A 27,883-nucleotide genomic window follows, 5' to 3' on the forward strand; every position below is an offset into this window, starting at 1 on the left:
GGTGTAGCAGAAGTTTTGCTATTGACATGACTGAATACCGCCCAACTGACCCACAAGTCATTGCTTTCTGTGATTATCTAACAGATAATAACATTTCTGAAGAAGGGCAATTACCACCAGCATTGTGGGCAGAATGTTCCGGAGCCATGGATCACATCACAAATAGGTGCGAATCATTCTAGCCACCCCTTGACTCTCGGTTTTACAGCTTTCATCCAAACATTTAAAAGACTGTAAGTGTACTGTTTTGGGTCATGTAGAAAGGATGCAAAATGATAGGACACCAAAATACCTGTTGAACAATGGAATAATAGGAGTCAGGAAGGAAGGAAGGCCATGGAAAAGATGGTTGCAAGACGTGGAAATGGATTTGAAGAGTATGGGAGTTAGAAGATGGAAAGAATTGGCACAGAAGAAGAAGAAGAAGAAGAAGAAGAATATGTGTACTGCTTGATATTCAAAAAGTAGTTTATTTAAATATCAGTGCAATGAGCAAGCCTGCACCGAAAAGAATCGGAGCAATCATCACAAAACAAAGAAGACTAACTAGATTATAGTACAATTTCAAAGTAACGCTATTTCTAAGCTACAATTCGTGAGTCCGACATTTTTAAATTCACCTCGATTTTAAATTATCTTGTGACCTATTCTAAATTATTTCAAATGGATAAAACATACTACAGCGTCCATAATTTTAAGGCGTTAGGTACAGCTGACAGCAGCAACATTTTTGGAAATATTCAACATTTTTTTCCTCCATTACTGTATCTTGTACAATAATGAAAATTGGTATATGAAGAGTCCACTGCAAAAATGATGGGTGTCACTTTCTTGTCGAAAATGAACCAATACTGTCAATACATAGCTTAAGACATATAGAATGTACATAGTTATATGGCAGTAACACTGATAGTCATTGTCCAGTAATGATCGGAAAATCACAGATAAGCTTTGAACGCTAAGCATTTCAAACTTTCAATTGCTTCTCCTGCAAAACGTATTCCAAATGACATCCATCATTCTTGCAGTGGACTCTTCATATGTAAAACACTATCCTTCTGCTATACGAAATTTTTTTTTTTTACGATTTAAAAAAAATTGTACAATATAGGTATATTACACTATATTTCGGGTCTCTGCACGTACATCTTATATCATAAACATGTATGAAGTATAGTATACTATACTCTCAGGATTCTGGAGGTTATACAATTTTTTGCCAAACACGACTTAATGCTAAAATATGTAAATATGCATTTATGTGGCTAATAAAATAGTGTTATCGTATGAAAAAAGATAAAAATGTGTTTAATTTAACTTAAGTTTGTAAAAGGGAACTAGGATAAAATATGACGTCATAGAAATCCGAGCCCTAGTAATGAAGATGTGGATAAGCGGTGAAGTGATATAATGTGTCGTAACTTTGTAATTCCAGTACCAGTGAGTTCCGAATAACTCCTATCTTCAAATGTGATCAAATTTCTTACTACGGTGGACGTAAAAGTCAAATGATATAAGGAAAAAAATTGTTAAGGCCCATTCACAATGAAAATTAAACATAACCGTAATATAAACACAGAAGTTTCTGCCCAGGCTACCAAATGGGATCATTCACAATGATTCACATAAGCATTGACATAAACATTACATTGCAAACTCCAAACTTTCATGCTTATGCTTACGTGATTTGCAAACAGAACACAATCGTGGAGCGCTGAAGTATACGACAAAATATGAGGAAATGGCGTCGTTGTTATGTTTCCATGGTTACCAAGTATGTTTGCGGTTATGTTTATGTTCCCATCGTGAATGATGATATGACTTTTTGATTTTACCGTAACGTTTATATTCTTAAGTCAACGCTTACGTTATGTTTAATTTTCATTGTGAATGAGCCTTTACTGTGACGTTTTCTCCCCGTCAATTGAATCACTACTGCATGGTAGTGCAGAAGTGTGTCTAAGAACAGAGAAAAGTATGATGGCTGACTGGACTGAAATAATGGAGAAAGCTGTTATGACGCAGTTCCTCCCTCGGGAGGAAAACACGTACAATGCCGGTGACACGATTCTAATTGTGTACAAGGACGAGCCGCCCTCACCACCGCGTCGATGCGATGCCTCTGGGACTGGAACGCTGGCTTTATCCTATGCAACCGCATTCAGACTTATTTCGGTTAAATTATTCCAGCTCTTTCATTGGAAAACGTCGGACATTTTTAGCAGCGTAGAATGTTTCGAGTGTACAGTTATAATGCGAGATGTCGTGACTCGCAGCGGATCGACGCTGCCATGTTAGCCATTCGAAACGTCAATAAAACAAGGAAAACACTCTCTGCAAACTCAGCTCTGCAGCAACGATTGCATCCTCAATCCCCGGACAATTCTATTGTTGTTTCTGTTAGGGGACAGGAAGAAAGTTCTATAACGATCAAAATATAATAAATTAATTGTGGTGTCTTGCATCATTCTTCTGCGTTTGGAGATATACATATACGGGACATCAGGGGCACGGACCCAACTCTTGACTATGTACAGTAGTAGCAAAAAAAACCGGACCGACCCTTGTAGCTGATTTCAGAGTCACAGATTCAAATTTTGGTAGTCACAAAACACATCCATCTTGTATAATTAATTGTAATAATGAAATTTATTGCATTTGTTCGACTCTTACCGTCTTTTGTTTCCTTCAGTGTCTCAAACTTACAGACGAAAAATCTTTGGGAGTTTTATTCTCATCTGGCATCAATATTACATTTCTACCTCTATTCGGCAAAGATAACTGCGTACTTTTACATTAAATAGCAGTACATACCTCTGGCTTCACTATCCATGTTGAAATTACCATCGTTTGACACAATACACAGCACAGGATTCTTTTGTATCAGCTACAAGGGTCGGTCCGTTTTTTTTGCCACTACTGTACTTATCCTTTCATTTCATGAGAACGACATGTTTGTGACTTCCGTCATGTCGCTTCTGTGTTGTCTCAGACGGTGGCCCAGTCGCATCTGACAGTCTGTTACGTAAGGCTAGACGACATAGCTTGAGATGGCTCATTTTTGTGAGAGACCGACTCGAGAATAAAGTTAACATTGTTTTTTTTTTCAAATCTGGCTTTCAAGTAGGCCTAGTAGCTCCTTGTAAAGCAGGTTTGAATAATTTCAAAGAAAACTGTTCCGGGGCCTGGCATCAATCCCGGGACCCTTCGCTTAGCGCACGAATGCTCTGCCGACTGAGCTACCCCAGGAACTATACACGACACAGTCACAATTTTATCCTATATATATCCACAAAACTCAAATGGGCTGACATGACGGTGTCGTGTATAGTTCCTGGGGTAGCTCAGTCGGCAGAGCATTCGTGCGCTATGCGAAGGGTCCCGGGATCGATGCCCGGCCCCGGAACGAGTTTTTCTTGAAATTATTTAACATGGTTTGTTATGGATCAGCCGCACATAGGTAGAGACACTCGTCTCAGGCTTCAGAGACTGTTTGAAGCAAAACAGTGAATGTGCGTGGAATTACCTCTCGTCTCGAGGAAACTAGTCAGTCCAGTTTGCGCATGCGCGTACTTCTGTTTTCATTATTTTATATTATCAGCGTTGCCGAGTATCGGAAGGAGATTCAGATTAATTTGATTTCAGTGTCACTGTCGTGCATCAGCACTACAATGGAATTAGATTGTCAAAACTTTGTACACTCATTCGTGTGACGTTGAAGAATTTCTTATGATCGTCTCGAAGTTCACCTAAAAAATTTGTAAGGTTCCTCTTTTATTTCATGGGAACTGGCTGTATTACTGTACCTTCTTTTTTATATTGATTGTATTATTTTATTTCTATTTCTGTTTTGTTGTAATTATATTCTGTATTCTATATATTTAAGTTTAAATAGTAAAAAAATAAGTTCCTATCGGCTTTTCGTCCAAACGCAGCAGGTAATAGTATAAAATAACAGGCACATCTTCATAACGTGCCATAATGACTGAAACTGAGAGAAGCGAGATATTTAGTCTCTAACAATTTGTCTTCAGCCTCTTTGTGTCTGACAGTCTCGTCTCTTCCTGTGTGCGCCCAGCCTAAGCGACATAGTTTCAATAAATTCTCGGCAGAATCTGTGATAGTGGTGTTGTGATAAGGTACTTGCACAGGTATTTCTTGAGTACTCTAAGTTTCTTCAAATGTCCTACACATCACTGAACCTAAAGTGTTCTGTAGTTTAAGGGATATTAGGACTAAGTTTTAAAAATAGTTACAAAAATCAATTTTTTTTGTACGAAAATGTTCATCGGGCACTCGAAAGTTGATGGTAGGAAGTTTGCTTTCTGTCTCTACGTCTTCGTTGTGATCCAGGAGCGATTTTTATATACGTCTGCTCCATAAGTCTGTATTGCACTCCCTTTAACAAATTTGCCTTTTTCTCGAAACTACATTTTTAGATGTTCAAAATACTCCATGCGCATGCAAGTTTTCACAAAATTCAATGAAATATTCATATTTTACCATGCATATATTATCTGATATCCAATGTTGAGAAATTCTATGTACTGTATATCCAAAATTAAAAAAAAATAACGGAAATGTGTAAATAAAAAATAAGAATAAATAAATACTTAAGTTCCATGAATTTATTGTGTCTAAACTAACCTAGATGTTATGAATTTCTCAACGTTAAAATATTACCCGCAAGTCAGGGTCCATATGAAAAAATACGAACTTGCTGTCTCTAAAAGTAGTGCGACTGAAGCATTTTGACTGTATCACTAATTTACATAATTGAGACGGTCAGAGCAAAGGGGTGTAAGTGCACTTAAGTTATTTTCGAAGAAAATAGACTAAACATTACTAAGTTTTCGTAAATTCCGTGAAGTTTTAATTTTAAATGTTACTGTGTGATGTGGTTAAAAGATATAGCCCTTTACCATTGAAATTTTAAATGCTTTAGTTTACCCTGGATGCACTTAAATATTTTTTTTTAGAAATGTCACTTGCATCCCTTTGTTCCTAACCGTCTCAATTTAAAATAATTAATTTCAAAACTATCAGTCCGATTGAGCTGAAACTTTTCACATCCCTTACACTTAATGCAACTAATAAACGGGTAAAAACGAAAGAAATCTGATTGAAGTTGTAAAAATTTCAAAACTCAGTCTAGTGTCCCTTAATGCTGATAATTGAATTATTGTCTACAATTATTTATTGAATTGGATAAAAGTGAATTAATTCGATTGTGATTCGCGTTACAACACATTTAATGTATGAAATACAACTTTAAAATCTTTATAGTTAAAATATTATAACAATGATATATCTTGAATTTGGAGTGCTGTTGCTTCGAAGTTTTATTCTCCGTCGACAGCGGTTTTCGACGGAGGATAAAACTCCGAAACGGCCGTATATCAAATTCAAGGACATGTATTTCTTAGTTGCCTGCAGTGTAAAAATTTCCGAAGCGATTTCACCTGGGATAACTAGTGAATATGACGAAAGGTAAGGGAATAAATCGGTATGGTTTATTCGATTCTGACAAGTGAATTTCTCTTCTGAAATCATTTAGTACCTAAAATCTCTTACAATAGGAAATAACTGGTGAACATTCGGAGCATTTAGACTTCTCGCACTAAAACTGTGCCGATGGGAACGATTAGGAAAAAGACATATTCAGCGCTTGTGCATTAGTGAAACCTGGTAAAACTTCCTAGAAGTATCGCTTTCGTTAGTCAGTGACATAAAATTCAAGTGAACAGTATAACGTAAATGTATATCGTTTTTAGAATAAAGATTATCATCGCAGTCTTCCCTCCTCCTAACAGCTCAAGCAATGACAATTTACAAGAAACATAAATATAGAATTTCGAGTGTTTTCAATAATGCAGCATTTCTAGCTGTTACTAATTACTGTAAGAACCCGTATGGCTGTATATTACGTCAGACACAACTTCGTTTCCCTCCCCGATTTCATATTAGGCTTGTAGCATTTCCATTTATCTGCAAAATTCGGTCCTATATCTTCTTGCGATGTGTAGAAGGTCTGTTTTTTCGTTGTTCACTGCAATTCAGTGAAACCGTTTTTATACTCGTTAAGTCCACACTTGTGGAGTAACGGTTAGCGTGTCTGGCCGCGAAACCAGATGGCCCGGGTTCGATTCCCGGTCGGGGTAAGTTAACCGGTTGAGGTTTTTTTCGGAGTTTTCACTCAATATGAGCAAATGCTCATTCGGTGCTGGACTCCGGACTCATTTCACCGGCATTATCACTTTCATCTGAATCAGACTCTAAATAACCTGAGATGTTGATAAAGCGTCGTAAAATAACCTACTAAAACTATATACATCAATCAATATAGACAATCAAGGGTACACAGATGCCACCCCTGTGTTGGAGTCAATGGCGAGCTAAACATGTGAAGTCTGCTTTCGTGGAAATGGTACTTAGTACGTAGAGCTGTGACCCACCGCAGCGGGTAATCGGTTGATGTAACATGAATTTCGGTACATACATTAAAATGTTGTTCATCTTGATCTCATCTATCATATCTTAAACGTTGTAAACGAATTTTTGATCATGGAGGATGCGCGCTCCTAGTCCCTAACCGCTCCACTTTATCAGCGCCCCTAGCGGTAAAACGGTCGATGTACATGAATTTTCGTGCATAAAAGTGTTCCTCTTGACCCCCCCCCCTACCATCCCTCAAACATTGTAAATGACCTTTTATATCACCCTGTACATGTTGAATCGTGAAAATCCATGTTCCCATATCGCTGACAGGCATGATTTAAATATGGAATGAAATAAATATTTTGCCTGTCACAAGTCATGGGATGATAATATAGCAAGGGTGGAATGAAGGCAAAGAAAACGGAAGTATTCGAAGAATATTTTCAGCACAACCGCTTTGTTCATCATAGTAGAGGATCGAACCTCTGTTGTCTCGCTATGATTGTATCATCATCATCATCATCATCATCATCATCATCATACAATGGATGTGATGGTAATCAATTTGTAGAAATATTGCATTTAATAACAAATAAAATTTTTGGCATCGAGAAAATGGAACATTCGAACACAGTTCTTTAGACTAATACCTGAAACAAAATGCTTGTCTCAGAATGTGACATTACAGCTAGAACGAAGGCTCTCTCTCTCTCTTATTTTTCATAATCGATATGTCGAATGCACATATAGCCGATTGAAAGAAAAAGCGAATTGTGAATCACGTTCATAGACGTAAGTGTATGCAGCGCATTTCTCGTGTACAGGCGAGAAGTGCGACCACAAACGTAACTATAATTATTTGTTTATAGGCCACGTAGCATCCAGTTCGGGTCTGCTGGATGCCTGGTATTCCACTTGCGTGTTGCATCCGCTGCAACTTCCTGGCCGTCGTCAGCGCCCCTGTTCCATCCACTGCCAGCGAGATATCGATCCATCACGTTTATATTCGACCTCTCGCTTTTCTACGTAGCAGGGCACTGCTGTGAAGTTCTCAGCATTTGAAGTCAGTGTAATATGTTGCCAAATTGTAGGTAAAGCTTCATATGGTTGCGTTTCAAGGTAAAAACCCGACAAAGTCGTGTTCCATTCCCGACAGCGAAGTGGAAATTGATCACTCATTGAGACTGGGTGTAACCTTTGGTGATTTTTCTGTAGTGTGTGTTGACCGCATTGTAGCTTGACTTGGCTTCTCGAAGGCCGGACTCGAGGTGGGTCCTTGCACTTAGGCTTGTTTTCGTTAGAAAGAGAGTTTCACTGATAATATAGGTTCCTATTGTCCGTAAGAGTGAGATATCACCATTGAAGAAAAGTGACCACCAGGTCTGTCTAGGGCTAACGTGCGGGACTCGTGCTCCTGGGGCTCCGCCCGGGATGGTTGTTTTTTTCCGTCACTTTCTTCAGCTGTAAAACGGATGTCTGTAAATCCCATGGCGAGTACTCTCCGAAATACGATTTCGCTATCACCGTATTATTATTATTATTATTATTATTATTATTATTATTATTATTATTATTATTATTATTATTAGTACTCTTATTGTTAGGATCCAAGGAAGAGTCGCAGTTTTCGAAGTTGGATGATGCAAGAGGCATATATGACGTCACGTATGTCCGCAATTACATTGCAAGTACGAAAAACTGAAGTGTGGCTGTTTAACTTACCTCAGTAAGATTAATAGGATACTACAGGGAGTACGTAGTGTAGTGAATCGATTTAATAAACGTATAGTAAGGCAATTGGTACTCATTCGGATATGTATCATATTAGTTCCTTGTACAATATAAGTTAATTAATTCGTGATCTATTTGTCATATTTACTGTAATAAGATTAATAGCAATGAAATAAATTCAGTTCTATTATAAAAGTCACATATGTATTAGCTTTCAAAGTATTTAATGTTAATTGTGCGTAAGTATAATTTTTAAGGATTTGTTCATCAACGAATTCGTAGCGTAATGTCTATGATAGTAATTCACTACACGATAGGGTCTAGGATCGAATACTGGTAAATTCAAGAATTCAAGATTCAAGGGTAAGTTATGTATTCCAATTTAATAGAAAATAGTTAATAGAATAAAGTAGGTAGAGGAAGAAGGAAGAAGTGGAAGAAAATATGTAAGGGAGTGCAATATAGTGGAGTGGTGAAGCGTGGGAGATAGAAAACCGGGGGTGTCAGGAGCGGTAGTCCCCGATTACTTTGGTTTTTTTTTTATTTTCAAATATTGTCATCGTGCGTGACGTCATAGATCTTGTCATGAATTTGCTATTCGTCTGAAAACAAAAACAGCGATTGAATCTTGGATCTTACCATATTATTATTATTATTATTATTATTATTATTATTATTATTATTATTATTATTATTATTTGGTGGTGGTGGTGTACACTAATTACAAGCTCTGGAGACATCTTGCTCCAGACTTCGCAATATTACACTGATTTGATCTGTTGAAACAAATTTTTCTAATTACCAACTTTCAGAATTTTAAAATGATTCTCCAAATTATGCAATGATCTAATTTTAACAATCTAATGTTATTTATCCTTCTGACATTTCTTCGGTTACTGTTTTAATCAATATGTCCAGCATAGATCTTAAGACATATCCAATTTAATGCGTCTGTCTTTAATTTATGTTGCTACAGTATGTCTGGGTCTTTAAATATGTATGTAATAAATTACCGGTAATCATTTTTTAAGAATTATAAAATCCTCAGTAATAGTTCTTCACCGCCTCAAAAATGATTCATAAAGTTTAATTTCAAATATTCTTAGTCTTTATGTGTATATTTTTATTGTTTATATTACGTGTGTATATGCTAAAACAGGCTGTATTAAAGATTTCCAATTATGTAGTCTATCTAAGCGTTCCTAGAAATCATTCTACTTTTTGAAATACGGAAAGTGTGTTGTAGGTGTTATTTGCGTTTTAGATTCTAATATAATTTATTAGGTTTGTTCCAGGAAGCAATTCAGAAAGCGTTACGAACTAATATCGAACATCTTTCGACGCATGCGCTAGTTGAGTACGTTCTCAGAACTAGTTCGGGATTTTACGCTGTTGGAACGTTTCTTGAACTTTTCCTTCACGGACTTCGGAGTTTTCTCTCGTATTAAAATTATATTCATCATCCGAACTTAATTTGTCATTAAATAGATCACTATCGTTAAGGATGTTTGAGAATAAGGTGCTTAGGAAAATATTTGGGGCTAAGCGGGATGAAGTTACAGGAGAATGGAGAAAGTTACACAACGCAGAACTGCACGCATTGTATTCTTCACCTGACATAATTAGGAACATTAAATCCAGACGTTTGAGATGGACAGGGCATGTAGCACGTATGGGCGAATCCAGAAGTGCATATAGAGTGTTAGTTGGGAGACCGGAGGGAAAATGACCTTTGGGGAGCCGAGACGTAGATGGGAGGATAATATTAAAATGGATTTGAGGGAAGTGGGATATGATGATAGAGACTGGATTAATCTTGCACAGGATAGGGACCGATGGCGGGCTTATGTGAGGGCGGCAATGCACCTTCGGGTTCCTTAAAAGCCATTTGTAAGTAAGTATAGATCACTATCACCTTCCAAATCACTCATGACCGACTATTTTTTAATTTTAACCTCAACCTCGGATTAAGCCATCTGTGCATGCGTCAGCAGTTCAGAATTCTCAGTTCCTGTTCTTAATCGAGAACCAATTTCACTCGTTCCGAACGAGTTCCAAAGCACGTTGAAACAGGAAACTGGGAGTTCAGAAGCGGTTCAGAATCAGTTCAAGTCTTGTTGGAACGCACATTGAGATACTGCGCATCAGGATTGATTCTGAACCGTGCTGCAACAAACCTATTATTTTCACGTTGGTACAGCTCATGCATTATGTCCAGACACTCCCCCACTCTTCCTACAGAGCTGCACACGAGATCGGATGAGTCTATTTACGAATTATAGGGGAATGGGTTAGCCTTTGCCTTGATCTCGGTAGACACACGCCCTACCTTCCCTTCTACTCCTACCCCTCTACAGAAACGTTGTTTCCCTACTGCGCATCGCGAGTGTCTTGACAAAATGCATTAGTTGTAAGTTGAATGTTCCCAAATATAGAAAGTTGCTTAATCGTTCAGATACTTGAATGTGAAGTTGCGTTGATTTGATGCTTACGAATAAGGAAAAACGTTTCGTTATGTTTACATTTATCTGTATACTAATGCCTTCAAGAGAGTTGGCTAGCTATTGTGTGAGTTTTTTTAAATTTAGTTTTCTCCTAGCTGAACTAGATCAGCGTAAGGCAATATAGAAGTCATTTTCCGACTGCTGCACCAACATGTAGTTTTCTGATTTGATGTACAATTGTTTCGATCAATAAGCGTTGAAAGTGGAAGAAGACGTTACGGACACAGTTATTTATTAATTTGAACCACTGTCCTTGAAACACACTGTCTTTCTATAAATATGAAGTGTATGTCTTGAGGTTCGTGAACAGAAAATCCAACAACCCATCAGTATACAATCTCATTGTAAGGTAGTTACCAATATTCATTAATATCTGTTAATTCTGGTGGTCTTTTGGTTATTGGTCCAAGCCCTGTGACCACACTCAAGAGAGATTATTAATTGTATATATTTATTCACCTTTACAGGAGCATAAGTTTTGGAAAGTATTTTATGGGCGGACTGTTACAATTATAACAATACATTATTTGTAAGTAGGGTAAAGGTTGGTAATATTTTGATACCAATAATATTATAATAGTACTTTTTGAGAATTTTTTACAATTTTACTGAGCGAGAGAAGGACCGGTTTTGTGCAGAAACTTGTCCACGAACATTCCCTTAATATGTTGACGCAAAAAACCGATCTTTCTCTCTCTCTCTCAGTAAAATTGTAAAAAATGCTCAAAAAGAACTATCATGATATTATTAGTATCACAATATTACCAATATTTACCCTATAGTTAAGTTTACTTCTACAATTTCAGTTCGAAAGGCCCTTGAAAGTTTGTATATAAGGAAATACTGTATAGAAAAAAGGTACTGTATCTACAAAGTTAGCTGCCAGTACAGTGACACAAAATATTTTTAAATATAGCGCGTACTTGAGTAAACTTCCTACTTATTAGCGAAGACAAGTTGAATACGTCACACCTTTATGCTATTGTGGAGACAGATTGCTGTAAACTGTAAGTCAATATTTAACTAATCAGTGTGTACTACGAACTGCGTGCTATGCTTTCGTTGATCGCTTGTGAGGAATTCCCCGTTCTCTCTCCTAATACAACTTAGTATGATAAAGAAGATCGAAGAGACAATGTTTATATTTGACTTAAAAGCTTAACCAACGATTATAAGTGAAGAATCATGCAGAGTTATGTAAAGAAATTGTGTTCTGTTAAGGGGAAACTCCACTAAAAATTACAACTTTTTCCTAACCATTTCTTCAAACGAATTTTGAGAGAATGTTTACTATGTAAAGGACAAACAAAATCCAAATTTCGAACTTCCAAATGTTTTTGGCTTTTGATTTTTTCCTATATTTTTAGAACTATTTTAAAACCCAAGTCTTATGTAGAATATCTCAATTTTTAAGCTTCTTTTTGATTTTGGTTACATTCACAAGACATAGAGAAACACTTCTATGCGTTCGTTTTATGGAATATATCACTTATTCACTTTCAAAAACATTTTTGAAATTTTAAATATGTTATTTTTTCTACAATTCATCAAAAATATTAATAAAATAAACTATCAGCATTTATTACAAAATAAATGCATAGAAACATGCAGCTACCTCATAAATATTTGCAATAAAAAGTTCATCCAGATTGATTAATATTTCGCATAAGAAAGTTGGTGTTGAATCAAGAAAAATAAACTAACGGAAAAATTAATTTGAAAGTGAAATCAATATTTATGTAACACATGCCGACTAAAATTCTTCTCCACTACATTCATCTGGTAACTTCAGGAAGCCAACTTTAGAACGAAAAGTTGCGAGATTTGTAATCAGAAATTTGTAAAATATAATTCTTTGATAAAAAAATAATTTTGACAGCTCTTTAAATGCCACGCTCCCTTACAGCTTTAATTTAAAAACATTTTTGAACATATACGTAATCATAATTGAACTAAATACATTTGGGGTATGAAGATATACATTGTAAAGACGTGAAATAGCCAATAAAAAGTTTTTTGGAAAATTTTCATGATTTTCAGTGGAGTCTACCCTTATCATAAAGGCTTCTCAAACTGCTTTTATGTCTTTTTGTTCTCAATTATGAGTCATTTTTGTATTTGCGCTTTATCTTTGTGTTTACCCGTGTGCGAATTTTCAAGGTAGGTTTCAATCCGACAATTTAGGATGGTAAGGGCTTCAACAAAACGCTTTTACATCACTCTTATTTTGAGTGTGGGTGTTCAGTTGTGATCATATTTTTCTATCCTTTCCAAAATAATTTATCCCGCTTCTCCTCGATATAGTAAAACGGAGTTGAATATTAATTTGGAATTCTTTACTTCACCCATCTGCATACTGATGTTTTATATACCTACAAGTGAATGAAGACTGGGACAGGATGACAGCGTATTAATGGCCGCGTTACGGATGCGGTGTTTCAGGCATTTTCATGTTCGCATTAAACCCAGACGATCTTGTAATCCTCGCAGACTTTTCGCCATCGTTATGCAAATGGAAACAAAAAGTCCACTATAATGTAAATTACCATAAAACGACTTTCATAGGTGCGTTCACATTCGACATGCCTTAGAGCTTTGTCATGTTTGTCCGCTGAGCATCTCTACCCACTGTAAGGATATTGATGGAATTGTAACCTATATTCACACTAGTTGCTTTACTAAAATACAGCGATATAAAAAGAGCTTTGCTGACATCAGATCTATAATTCGATATTTTCCGACCATATTCGTAATTATACCCCATACCAATAGATGGGTGTAAAATGTCTCGCTATTTGGATTTGATTTGGGAATCGGTTGTTTAACAGGGTGCGGAGATTTGCTTAATGTTTACTACGTTCGACAGATGTACAGACATCCTACGTTTCAGAGCTCCATCATCAGAAAGGCAGGGAACGTAGGAATATATTCTGTTGTGTCCATTACAGGAAACCATTCTCCAGACGAAAAGTTCATAGTTAATTAAAGATCCAACAGATATGTTCCCTCTTTCTCTTAATTATGGTTTAGTGCAAATACACTAGCACATAATGCTGGTAAAAGCAGTGTAATGAAGTTTGGTACACATAATAGTGCTTAGTTTTCTTACAATATTCGATTAAATGGAACTGATTTCAAATATTCTATAAGCACAAATTTTCTTGGTTTGGAGTAGGATTTGGACCGAAAAACACATCAGATATATTACTCCTAAATTGAGCTCTCCCTGTCCACACCTGTGGAGTAACGGCTAGCACGTCTAGCCGCGAAACCAGGTGGCCCGGGTTCGATTCCCGGTCGGGGCAAGTTACCTGGTTGAGGTTTTTCCGGGGTTTTCCCTCAACCCAATACGAGCAAATGCTGGGTAACTTTCGATGCTGGACCCCGGACTCATTTCACCGGCATTATCACATTAATCTCATTCAGACGCTAAATAGCCTAGATGTTGATAAAGCGTCGTAAAATAACCTACTTAAAAATTGAGCTCTGTCTGTATTGCATTAAGATTCTTATTTGTTATTGACGATATATTCCTTATTCAAATTTATTCCCAATACTTTTCTATTGCAGCGATATTTTACTACTTAATTTATTATTCCCAGAACATGAATTTTACCAGCAATCGAAAAGTATTGGGAATAAATTTGAATAAGGAACGAAAAAAAAGTTTCCTTTCCAGGCAGGATTCGAACCACGAAAGCCTTAGTTACCAGTCTATCGTGCTCTGGAGTGAACAAGGCTCTGAAATCAGCTACAAGGGTCGGTCCGGTTTTTTTGCCACTCCTGTACATTGTAAGTGCGATGATTGTGATGTTTCGGTCATAGTCCTGCATCATGCCATCGCAACGACAGAGGAGTCCCGCCGTGTGTACGTTTATTGTTGGAATTACCTGAAAGCAATAGAATATCTAAGGGCACACTTCTAAAGGAGTGACTCTCAAAAGCATCTTAAAGTTGAAAGATAAAGTTCCAGAACGTGCTTATTCTCTTATTTTATCGAATAACGTATTTCTTGAAAACTATTGTAATCATTGTTTCTTGCATTTCTGCAGATTTTCAGGAGATGCGTATAATTTGTGGGGTGCTAGGGCGTTTCCGTGAGTCATGTGTAGCGTCCAACCGTTTGTCGCGTTGTTTGTGGTTAATATTTTGAACATAACGTGTAAATGTTCATTGTAATTAAATACATCGTAATAAAATTACCTTCTTTTAAAGAACTATATTGGATGCCGAAATGTCTCTTCTCTCGATTACATAGTAAAAAAGGTTTTATGTCTATAAACGTTTCGCTCTCAGGAGTTTCAGACAACACCCTCGAAAATCTCGATAAAGTTAGTGCGTGAAATTGAGAAGCTCTACTTTAAGGTATACAGGGTTGAAAGTAATATAACTGTGCAGATTGAAAGGGAAATGGAATTCGTCAAAATAAATTAAAATCTATTATGCGTCTTGTACTTAAATGTAAAATTAATTAAAAAATAGGCTCGAAGTCTACGTAGTTTGGCAACAGCGCATCAATAGCTCACCCACGAATACACACGAATTCAGATCTGAATAGTAGCATTTCGTCCTTCAGTCACTGCAGTAGTGATGTGGGATATTTTAATGGCAGGAAATAACAATACGTGTTAAACCTTTTGTTTAATTTCCAAGAAAACGTCCATTTTAATGAAAAACTACAAATGGATGTCATTCATTGTCAGTTTCTAGAACTGATTCGATTGTATTGAGTGAAGAGAGATACGTAAGTCATAAAAATGAGTTTTGAGATAAGTGGAAATTAAACTTCGGAACCTTATTGCAAATTATTTTCTACAGATAAAACGCATAAAGTGCTAGTATTCTGCAGTTTTTTTGCATACCCACTTGTAGAGTTTGACTTGTGTGTTCACCTCGGTAACAAAATTTCATTTGCACAAAAAATGACAACTCCCTTTACCCGAACACCTTCGAATTGTAAGAATAAAGATAAGAATCGTACGGATAGTAGGGGAGAGTCGGGTAGTATCGGACATCGGGTAATATCGGACAGTGCGTTTCTTTCATCTACCACCATATGGTAGTACCTGAATGACATGGTTACGTTTCTCTATGCGACATCACAGAAACGTAACCATGTCAATCAGGTACTATCATCGTGTGGTAGATGAAAGAAACTCACTGTCCGATATTACCCGATATCCGATACTACCCGACTCTCACCTACTTATAGAGTGAAAAGTGTTAATATTTAGGGGGAAAAATATTCTTTTTTGTTTTGAGAAAAATATACTGTATTTAGAACTAATATGGCATTGCAATTTTTATTGTACTCTATCCAAGGAATAAGCAGTTAAAATGTGCGCAGTTATATTACTTTCACCCTGTATGTTATTGACAATTAGATTACGGTGTTCCTCTTTGATTTGTATAAATATTCACATCAATTGAGGACCTAACATTCTAAATGTACTAAGTACCAAAAACAACTTTCTGAGATATCGATGAAAAACACTGCGAAATGCATGTTGAGATACCTACAACACCGTTTTTGGCGGACGAATGAGTCACTTACAGTTGAGCTACGACAAAGACAATTTAGTATGATATTGTCATATGGATGTTTCTCCCTTAGATTGAATAAAATTAAATTTGAAAAAATTGGCATTTAGCACATTTAGAATGTTAGGTCTTCAATTGTCATTGCTCTCTAAATACTTGCATAACCTACTAAGCAGGAAACAATTGCGAAGAATCAGCGACAAAGACATGAGTGACAATATAAAATCGACAATATTGCACTCATAGATGGCTTTAATTGGTTGAAGTTCATCGGATTCTTACACCCCATTATAAATTTGCGCATAAGCAAAATAGCTGTTGACATCTGTAGAATTTAATATTGTAGAGTTATGATTTATTGGAGCCTTCAGTGAGATTGCAATTGAAGAACTTCCCGGAAAAAAGGATGCAGCGCCAAATTAACGAAATATGTGACTCCTGTGGAAAAAGTAATTTTGAAACATTAATGATTGCATCCAGTAGCTGAATAAACGTGTATTCTTGATTAGTCAAATGGTACTTACTTACTTACTGGCTTTTAAGGAACCCGGAAGTTCATTGCCGCCCTCACATAAGCCCGCCATTGGTCCCTATCCTCAGCAAGATTAATCCAGTCTCTATCATCATATCCCACCTTCCTCAAATCCATTTTAATATTATCGTCACATCTACGTCTCGGCCTCCCCAAAGGTCTTTTTCTCTCCGGCCTCCCAACTAACACTCTATATGCATTTCTGGATTCGCCCATACCTGCTACATGCCATGCCCATCTCAAAAGTCTGGATTTAATGTTCCTAATTATGTCAGGTGAAGAATACAATGCGTGCATTTCTCTGTTGCGTAACTTCCTCCATTCTCCTGTACCTTCATCCCTCTTAGCCCCAAATATTTTCCTAAGCACCTTATTCTCAAACACCCTTAACCTATGTTCTTCTCTCAAAGTGAGAGTCCAAGTTTCACAATCATAAAGAACAACCGGTAATATAACTGTTTTATAAATTCTAACTTTAAGATTTTTTTACAGCAGACTGGATGATAAAAGCTTCTTAACCGAATAATAACAAGCATTTCCCATATTTATTCTGTGTTTAATTTCCTCCCGAGTATCATTTATATTTGTTACTGTTGCTCCCAGATATTTGTCAAATGGTTCTGCTAGTAAATATAGGCCTAACGAAATATGTCCCTGAAATTATTTTCCTTTTTCCTGGGCCGTGTATTATAGATTTTTTGGCTACATCCTTATTCCGGAAGTCTTCAATTCATCAGTTTTTGCATTGTGAGATGATTACTTCCTGCAGAATGTTGCCGAATTTTGAACAAACAGTTGGATATCAGTGTTACTCCTCAGTACGACATGTCGTGATATCTAATTTCTGTAATATCTTCATTATGCAGTTGTTAATAATGAAGTCGTCACCGCTAACAGTAAACTTATCTCGTTAGTGATATTATTAGTATTAGGGAAATAATTGCAAATATTTATGTGGGTAATGGAGATTAATTAAATAAATTAAAATTCGTTATGTATTTTGGTATATTCCATAATGCTCTTGTGTAATGCGAAAATGAAATATTCTTAGCTTAGGTATTATCACAATCTAGTATATACCCTACAGTCACGAAACTTGAGTTTTTGAGGGTACTAGGAACAATAGACTGTGCAGGTACTATTTCGCATTGTCTGTAATGAGGCGATAGTAGCGATCCTAGTGGTTAGCAACTATGTACGGATGCATATTTACTACGTATTGAGCTTCGTGACTGTATATACTAGACTGTGGTATTATCTTATTTATATAAACTGAGAACGACAGAATTGCTGCAGGCGTTTAGGTATTACATTCGTTCGAAAAACATGTTAGATTGATATATTGCTGTTTATAGCCTATATACCACTAGAATAAGCAAAAAAAAAAAATGCAGTGGAACTTTAAATTTGTATTAATTTGATCGCTAATAGGTCAAAACATTTGCACACATTTACCTAACACCCTGTTTGTATATGCACATAGTGTATGAATTATATAATAGTAATAATAAATAAATAATAATAATAATAATAATAATAATAATAATAATAATACTTACTTACTTACAAATGGCTTTTAAGGAACCCGAAGGTTCATTGCCGCCCTCACATAAGCCCGCCAGCGGTTCCTATCCTGTGCAAGATTAATCCAGTCTCTATCATCATACCCCACCTCCCTCAAATCCTTTTTAATATTATCCTCCCATCTACGTCTCGGCCTCCCTAAAGGTCTTTTTCCCTCCGGTCTCACAACTAACACTCTATATGCACTTCTGGATTCGCCCATACGTACTACATGCCCTGCCCATCTCAAACGTCTGGATTTAATGTTCCTAATTATGTCAGGTGAAGAATACAATGCGTGCAGTTCTGTGTTGTGTAACTTTCTCCATTCTCCTGTAACTTCATCCCGCTTAGCCCCAAATATTTTCCTAAGCACCTTATTCTCAAACACCCTGAGTGAGAGTGAGAGTCCAAGTTTCACAACCATACAGAAGAACCGGTAATATAACTGTTTTATAAATTCTAACTTTCAGATTTTTGGACAGCAGACTGGATGATAAGAGCTTCTCAACCGAATAATAACACGCATTTCCCATATTTATTCTGCGTTTAATTTCCTCCCGAGTGTCATTTATATTTGTTACTGTTGCTCCAAGATATTTTAATTTTTCCACCTCTTCGAAGGATAAATCTCCAATTTTTATATTTCCATTTCGTACAATATTCTGGTCACGAGACATAATCATATACTTTGTCTTTTCGGGATTTACTTCCAAACCGATCGCTTTACTTGCTTCAAGTAAAATTTCCGTGTTTTCCCTAATCGTTTGTGGATTTTCTCCTAACATATTCACGTCATCCGCATAGACAAGAAGCTGATGTAACCCGTCCAATTCCAAACCCTGCCTGTTGTCCTGAATAATAATAATAATAATAATAATAATAATAATAATAATAATAATAATAATAATTCTTGCATTCCATCAGTAATCGCGTTCTTCTAGAAACGGGAAAAGTGTACTGCAATTCTTGTATCGAGCTGAAAGCAATGCAATTCAGTCGCTCTCAACAGTTGGTAGTTATAGAAAACAAAGCCACGAGCATCGCCCAGGTTACATGACCCGTGAGATTCAGTGACTTTTGAACAGATTGGCAAACTCTGTTCCTCCAGCTGGAACGAATTTCGCACTTCTAACCTTCATGGGAAAACCGTAGCAGTCCACATCCATCGGCCTCTGCGTGAATCCTTATTGAAACAGTTGGCGGATCATGACTCAGATCAGCAGAATGTTAGGCGAAAGGAAGCTTCTACAATGTCGTTAGTGTTTAATTCACTTTACACACATGACAGTAATTTAATGTCGCAGCAGAATTGGATGTGAAATGTGCCTGCCGCACACACAATGGGATATCTGACTATGAAAGGGATATCCGATTTCACCATCACAGTTCATGAACCGTGCAGAAAGGGCATATTCAACATTATATTGTTTACACGTCTACACCTGTTGACTCACTCAATAGGGTCAGGAAACTGAAGGACGCAGGTTCGATACTAAGGGAGAGAGATTTCGGTCTCTGCTTCTTATGGTCATTGTGGCAGTACAGATGTGTACTGAGATTACATTACGACGGTAATGGAGCAAAATATAATTATTTCTTTTGATCTTGTGACTAATATTTTACGTTGGATCTAACGATCAGGCAAAGAACATTTGATTGAAATCCCTAGCATGGGTCTTTTCGGAAGAAAAATAAGCCGAACTTTTTTTCCTAAATTTACAGCTTATAAAGTAACATTTTTCAACAGTAATCTCACTAGAGGTTTTGATTTATCTAGAGAAAATAAAAACTCGCGTGGGATTTAATTGACTATTACACAATTATAAAAAAACTATATAAAGATTAGGGGCCATATTCATAGACATTCTTAGCGCGGGCTTCCGATGGATGATCAGCGAACTAACGTTTTTCGTATTCATGAACCAGTGTTAGCGAAATGATATGAATCCTGTACAAGTAATCACTCGATAGCCGGGGCTAGTTTAGCACGCTCGTAGCGCAGACTAGCGAAATATCTATGAATAGCACACTTAAAGTAACGATATACTCCAATACAATAAAATATTAATTGACTTACGAAAATACAACTGTCTTCAAATGTTATTGTACCATCTGAACATTACAAATATGACACTAGATGGCAGTAGTGTGTTATGATTAGCTGTTTTCTTATCAGTTGTGCCAACTATGGAATCTTCATTGAACTCAGTGGACGGTTACTAGTCAAGAAGGCTGTGTTGATTCAGTTTCATTTTTATTAAAACAGTTTCATTCCACTTCAATTATCCGGATCCCAGTAATCAACGTCATTTGACAGATTATTTTCAATATATCTTAGTATTAAACAATCTATGATACGTGACTATACATAATATCATATAGCAGAAACTATAGTATAACCTAAATAATTTATGCAAGTGTTAGAAAAGTTTTAATTAGGGATGATGAAATAAACAAGAAAACTTTTAATTAAGGATGATGAAACAAAAATAAACATGAATAATTTTAAAAGAAACAATTATTGTAAGTACAATTTTCAAATTTGAATGTTTTAGTGGTTGGTGGTTCAGTTGATGTTATATTGGACGTGTGCGTAAAAGAAGTGGAACTCGTTGATGTACATGGTGTATTCTTCAACATACTTAGGATTTCCGAATGATGCTCTTCATTTATTTGTAAATAGGGTTTCAGGGAAGATGCATAGCTATTACCAGTGATCTTTATTAATTCTTGTTCTTGAATGCCAATGAAAGTCATATTTGAAACTGCTGTGCATCGACTGGAGTGGTTTGTAATTTTCTACTTTTTGACGTCCAGACCTGTGCAGTTTGAAATGTTGGGAAATAAACAAATGCTAGGGTAGCGATAAAAACAAACAAATGCTATGGAAGGGACAAAATTAAACAAATGCTAGGGACGCGATAAAATTGTCCGATAAGCAACCATGATTGGTTGAAAGACGTCCTTTCGTACAGTTTTATTGGTCAAAAGTAGTATGACGTAGTAAAAGTGTAATAGTCAGATTAAAATAACTGGAGGTAAAATTATCTACCAGCTGTTCCTCGCCCCGTAAAGCTGTCTACTTCAAAGTCAGGCGATTCTGCGAGTCATCTTCTCGACTGAGACTGCGGATGTATCTGGAGGTCAAGACCTAATCAGACCGCAAAGACTTCTGGTAGCCTCGATGGATCAATGAATCAATGAGAGAGAAAGGAGGAAGAGCAAGATGAAAACTATGAGATCGCGTCCTTGCAAGGACTCTTGGAACTCACCTTAATATTTATGTGAGCTCCTAGCCTAAAGACCAGTTGTTTCACTTCGTTCACACTGTCCCAATTGTGGGACTTAAATTTTGCAAGGGAAAATCCGGAAAAAAAAACTTAAACTAGAAATAACGTTAAACTGCTGGCGATTAAGCTAGCCGCGCACAGTTACTCACAACAGCATAGACAGCGACTACCGCCGCATGTTACAACAGCTTCCCTTCTAGTCGCCGAGAGGAGGGAGGAAAGAAGCACCGCCAAAGCCAAATTTTCGCTGCCAGCTGGAGATATGAGAAGCACCGCCAAATTGCAAGACTCCATTGCTAGCCGAAGACAAGTGAGCGCCAGAATTTGGAACTCAGAAATGTAGCCTATATTTGTGGATACTGCAGTGTATAGGGGACTGAGTAATGGACTTGTATGGGAATAAAAGAAAGGGTAGGGAGGAAACTGAAGAAAAATCAAATGTCGAAAAGAAGAAAACCTCTGTACTATTCCTTTAATCCAACAGAAATCTTAAGATTCGATCAATTCTATGCAGATCATATGATTCTATTATATATGTAGTTCATTAAAGAGTTCTCATGAAGTTACCACTCCGCCATTTTTATTGCAATCACCTCTGAGAAGATTGTGGGCCTACCCCAGTATGGAGAGAGGATGGATTACAGGTAAAACTGACACAACCACATATATTTGGATCACGTATACCGATCCACTGTGCTGTCTCCAAAATACAGGTGAATTGAGAGGTAAATTTTCTTTGAAGCTCTCTCATCCTTGGACAGGGTTATTTTATGTATCACAAATCGACGAAACAAGTCTCCCGGCTTTGTCCGTTCCATTTCAAGCCCTCCTCAGTGTTTTGTCGCGCTTAAAATCTACCTCCTCCTACCGGGTTTGAAGCTATTAACTTCGAAAGAAGTGGCAAGTATGTTAAACATTCACATCTGCGGTGGCTGATTGGTCAGACCTCCAGCCTGGGTTCTAGTCCCGGTCAGGTTTGGGACTTTTCATTGAAAAATCCATAGTGACACTTGTGGCGGCCTTGTTGAGTTTTTTGTCGGGGTTCTTCCGTTTTTCCCAATATTAGGCATCTACATATTTCCGTCACCATTTCCCATTTCGTCATCATTCCATAACAATCTCCGATCGCCGGCTGGCGACGCAGAAGGGGGCTGGTTTAGGGGTGAGTGGGGGTTGCCACCTCGAAACCTGGGTACGCAGCGAACCTTAGTGTAGTCAGCCGGTGTGGCTTGGGAATGTGCCTAGCTTGAGGGTTAGCGCAATAGATCGTAACAGGGCGCAGTGCTAGACCATATTACCTCTCCGGTAAATTCAATTCCAATTTCATGTTAAACATTAGACCGCCGAAAAGACTGGGTCCAGGATCAAATTCCCGACTTCTTCCGCTTTTATTTCCTTGCTCGTCATTGTTCATGTTATGGATAAAAAATCAATAAACTATAATATAAACATTTATGTAGAATAGAAATAAGCAGTAAGTGTAAAAGCGGAAATATAAGCAGCAGATTCGAACCTGAAAACTCATGCATTTCTATCTATGACCTTAGTCATTTGTCTGGCACATTCTTGAAGCACAAACTGCAGCTGATGCATAGTGAAGAATCGTAACGGTCGTTTCGTCATGTTACGTAATTTTTGTAAAACTAATGACTGCCCGTATGCACCTATATCCTAAGCGTTCGAGTCTACACGTTTATCCACCACAACCTGCTCTTGTTAGTTACAGTAAGTCATGAAACTATCGAAAGCATATTATTTGTTAACGCATAATTCTGTGCAGTGATTTTAAATACGTAAATTACTTTATGAAATTTAAAAGCCACTATGAAGAAATGCTTAGAATCAGTAACGAAACAGATGAGAGAAGAAGAATAAATAAATAAAGAAATACAATGCACAGGCTTTCCTTGTCCCCCAGCACGTTGTCTTCAGGTTAAACTCAAGTTGAACACAGGTGCACTATTTATAACATCCTCTGCGGAAGTGGATAATTGAGAATGGTAATTAAAGTTCGCGACTCGCAATTTGCTTGCAGTCATGAATAATGAATGTAATGATATTCCTACCGACACAACTGCAGACCAAAAGGTCGTCTGAAATTTGTTGAAGGGACATTCATTGTTCCTTATAGTATAACGCCATTTGAATTACAACTCAAAACGTGTAGATGCATATTATTTCTTCTTATTCTTCTTCCTATTCTTTAAAGTTTTTTACCCCCGGTCGGAGTATACTCTGTGCAAATATTTTGGAATTTTTGGACTTCATTTTACGAATACACAATGGATGTAGAGTGACGTAGTTTCAGAACGACACTGGATATTTAGGAATTTTTATAACCATTTTAATTAGTTTAATTTAATAATTTGGCAGACGCGTTTATTACTTTCACACAATATACTGAATTTTATATGCATCCGGATTTATATAAAATTACAATAAAATACAGTGGACTCTCCTAAGTTCGACAAAAGAGAATTGAAAGTTCAGTCCAATAAGGGTAGTCGGTGTGGCAGGTGAAATGAATACAAATCCTTATTGGTTATCCATCAACTGTACTTGCATTTCCTGCCCGCCCCGAGACTTGTGTATGTGCTTCTAGTACTACAGTGGGTTTCGACAGTTCCGTCTCACAAACGGCACAATTCTCAAATAGATAAAGAAGAGTTCATTAATTTGAAAACGGTGATCAATATGGATTTCATAGTCAATAAAATATTCTCTTTTCTTTTAACAGAAGTATCACTACAAGACACAGAACCAATTCCCATTCAAATGGCAAACCCATTTCTTAGTGCCCGTGTAGGGGCTTGTCTAATTCTCCTACGTAAGCAGTCGAACTATAAGATGTCGAATTTGATTTCTGTCGAACTTAAGAGCTTCCACTGTATAACTCTAAATAAAACAGCAAAAATACCACACGGCGATACATACATACTTTTACGACGAACTAACCACTATTGTACGTTTCAAATGGGAAATGAATTACTCAGCAGCCAGTGGATACTATGGCCCGTCCCAGAAATCTGTGGAGTAACTTTGCGCATATTGGAGCGGAGCTTATTTGTGCCGGAGTGTATTGCGGGCAGCATCAACTCGAGCCCGCTAAGGGGTAAGATGCTTGTGGTAGAAGGTAGAGTAGAGTTCAGATTGACATTATCCCTTCCTGCAAGTGATTGCTCCCTTCGTTCAAGCAATTCCTGCCCCCAGAGCAGTCATTAGCCCTAACCCTCCCACATACCACTTTCGCAGAGGTCTTGTTTCGTCTTTCTACTCCACAGATTCCTGGGACGGACCATAATATTAGTGAAACCTTACTACTTCATGCATAGAGAATGCCAACTGCTGTTCTTTCGCTTCTTCCCTTTTGAACATTGGTCGCATGGCTGTCGACGACAAACCGCTTGTTATTTGAAAAGCGCAGTATATACACTTTGCAATAATAACCAATGTGAATATAAGAAATTGATGGCAATCGTGTCAGGGGTAACAATATAAATTCTCCCGCAACCACAGAGATCATAGTATAAACTTTAAATTGAATATTACCTCCCAAATAGAAATTATAACTAATTAGAATGGTAAAGTTTTATATGGATTGCACTGTATTGTAACAACAAATATAACATAATTCACTAAAGAAAATAAGCTCAATAAAGTAAGAGGACCTCATTTTAATGTAGTAAATATTTATTTCAGAAGATGGACAGTTGTCACTAATAAGATATTCGATTGTAACTTCAACATTATGTCTGGACAACCGCAACAAATTGGAATGCGTAGGGAATTGGATGCTACGGAAGTTTAAAGCGCTATCCTTACGTCACATCTCCCTCTTCTTACATTAAGATAATGTCTGAAAGCTTAGCTTTCGTAGTGTAAAATTTACCACGTTTGCTCATAGTTCCTAGATTCACGAGTTCTGTTGAAGTCCGGCTTACGGAGATGGATGTTTAAGGACGACTTGCTTCAGACAAAGTAAACGCAAAGTACTATGTTGGCAAGGAAAGAAACAAATGATACGAAGGTGATAAAAACAAACGAATGCTAGGGAGGTGATCAAAATTGTAGGATAAGGAGCCATGATTGGTTGAAACAGTTGTTCTGTACAGTTTTATTGGTTAAAAGTAGTATGACGTAGTAAAAGTGTAATTGAAATTATAAAAACTGATAAGGAATGATTTGTTCCTTCACAGTTTTTCAGTAGAATGAACGATTTTCTAAAAAATTGTTAAGAAGATTAACACTTAACATTTTTCTGTCATTAGGATGTCTGGGGACCCTTCTGGAGCGACTAAGTAGCAACTCTGATGTTCAGACGGAGTGCGTGTGTGCTTTCGTACGTGACCCGGCGATTCGCTGTTGCCAAGCTACGCAAACTTTCAGCTCAACGTTCTTAATTAACCATACACTTAATTACAAAACGCGCAATAAGTTTGTATTTACTTTAATGTTTTCTGTTGCCCCCATCTATCTGCACAGTTACATCAGTTCCACTCTGTATGTTGGAAATATCCCTCTGTATCGATTTCTTTAAAAATACTGGGATATTGATTTGCTCCGCCCGGTCTGCATCCTGGTATCCTGGCGTTAGTATTATCTACAACAGCCGTTATCTCTTAGCGTCGATGTTATCTGTGATAATGAGCGAATGACGCAGTGAAAGCAAACTAAAGCATTGCAGGCGCTCCGGAAGCAAATGTGTCCATCACTATACATTATAATTGAAGTACTTCAAGTTTACACCCGCCTTGTAAATATTTATTTAGACGCTTGAACCTACAGTGACTTTCACAACTCTGCTGCAATCTCTTCTTGCATTTCACAGTAATATTCCAATTCCGTACAAGTCAAGTGTGAAATATAATGCTGAAGATGTTTGCGTACCTGCGATGTCCAATCGTCTTCGGTATGACGTCTAAGTCTATAAATTGTCACGATACTGATTTAAAACAGATTTACCTCGTTATATATAAACATGTAAGTTTATGTGAAGAATGTGAATGCAGCTTCACTATTTCATGTTTATTTCTGCGCTCTAATCTTTAAATCTGTATATAACTTCAACCTTGTTTATCTGTCATCCTCGTAAAAGAACATCATTTGAAGGGTTCAGAGCCGCAGTGGGCCAAGCGCCATTTATTAAAAACGGAGAAAACAAGGGTTAAAGTTAAGTGAATATCATAGTTTAATGAAGATTGATATATCATTTAGTTTTAATGTGTATACTTTATATTACTTGCTATATGTTTCCATTGATTTATGGTAATAACTTCATTTTAACCCTTGCTTTCTACGGTTTTAGTAAATGGCACTTGGCCCATTATGGTTCTGAACCATTCATTTATTGTCATAAAATGGTTTATGCATTCAAGAACAGTTGCCTTCAGTGGTGTAGTGGCTGCCGTATTTGTCTCCATACCGAAGGTTCATGGGTTTGATCTCGGCCAATGTTGATGGGTTTCTTTTGGTAAAAACTGTATTAATACCAGTTTTAACGTATGATATAGTGATCATACGAATTACATTATTTGACAGATTGCGAGCTCATGATTCTAGGAATTTTTTGAGGTATATAAAGATTTATTCTCGGCTTATAAAGTATAGCTCAGAAATATCTTCTGTATGATGATGACAGTAATCACATGAAATACACTAGTAGTAGGCCGCCGGTGTAGCTCAGTCGGGTGAGGCGCTTGGCTACCGATTTGAAGTTGCGCTCGGGCGTGGGTTCGATTCTCACTTGGGCTGACTATCTGGTTGGGTTATTTACGAGGTTTTCCGAACCGTAGGCTAAGACGAATGTCATGTAATCTATGATGAATCCTCGACCTCATTTCGCCAAATACCATCTCAATATCACCAATCCCATCCACACTAAATAACCTAGCAATTGATACACCATCGTTAAATAACCAACTTAAAAATATACTAGTAGTAGTCAGTTTCAACTTTAAAATGGAGGCAATTTTTGTGAAATCTGTTAAGATTTCTTCACGGCTTATAACGTAATGCTCAGAATTAACTTCTGTATTATGATGATGACGATGGTGATGATGATGATGGCATAGTAATCATACGAATTATACTAGTAGTAGTTATTTACAAAATTATAATTCCAGGAATTTTTGTGATGTGCATCTAGATTTCTTCTCGGCTTATAATGTAGTCTAAAGGTCAGAAATATATTCTATGTGAAGATGATGATGATGATGATGATGATGATTATTATTATTATTATTATTATTATTATTATTATTATTATTAACGTCAATATTATT

General features: G+C 36.9%; 1 long non-coding RNA gene across 1 annotated transcript in view; it reads right to left on the reverse strand.

The window, feature by feature from the left end:
• The window catches only part of LOC138707280 (uncharacterized), a 218,033-nt gene that overhangs the window by 87,326 nt on the left and 102,824 nt on the right, over positions 1–27,883 (reverse strand). The gene's annotated exons all lie outside the window — the stretch shown is intronic.

The sequence above is a fragment of the Periplaneta americana genome, chromosome 10 (assembly GCF_040183065.1).
Source record: "Periplaneta americana isolate PAMFEO1 chromosome 10, P.americana_PAMFEO1_priV1, whole genome shotgun sequence".
In the NCBI taxonomy this organism is placed as follows: Eukaryota; Metazoa; Arthropoda; class Insecta; order Blattodea; family Blattidae; genus Periplaneta; species Periplaneta americana.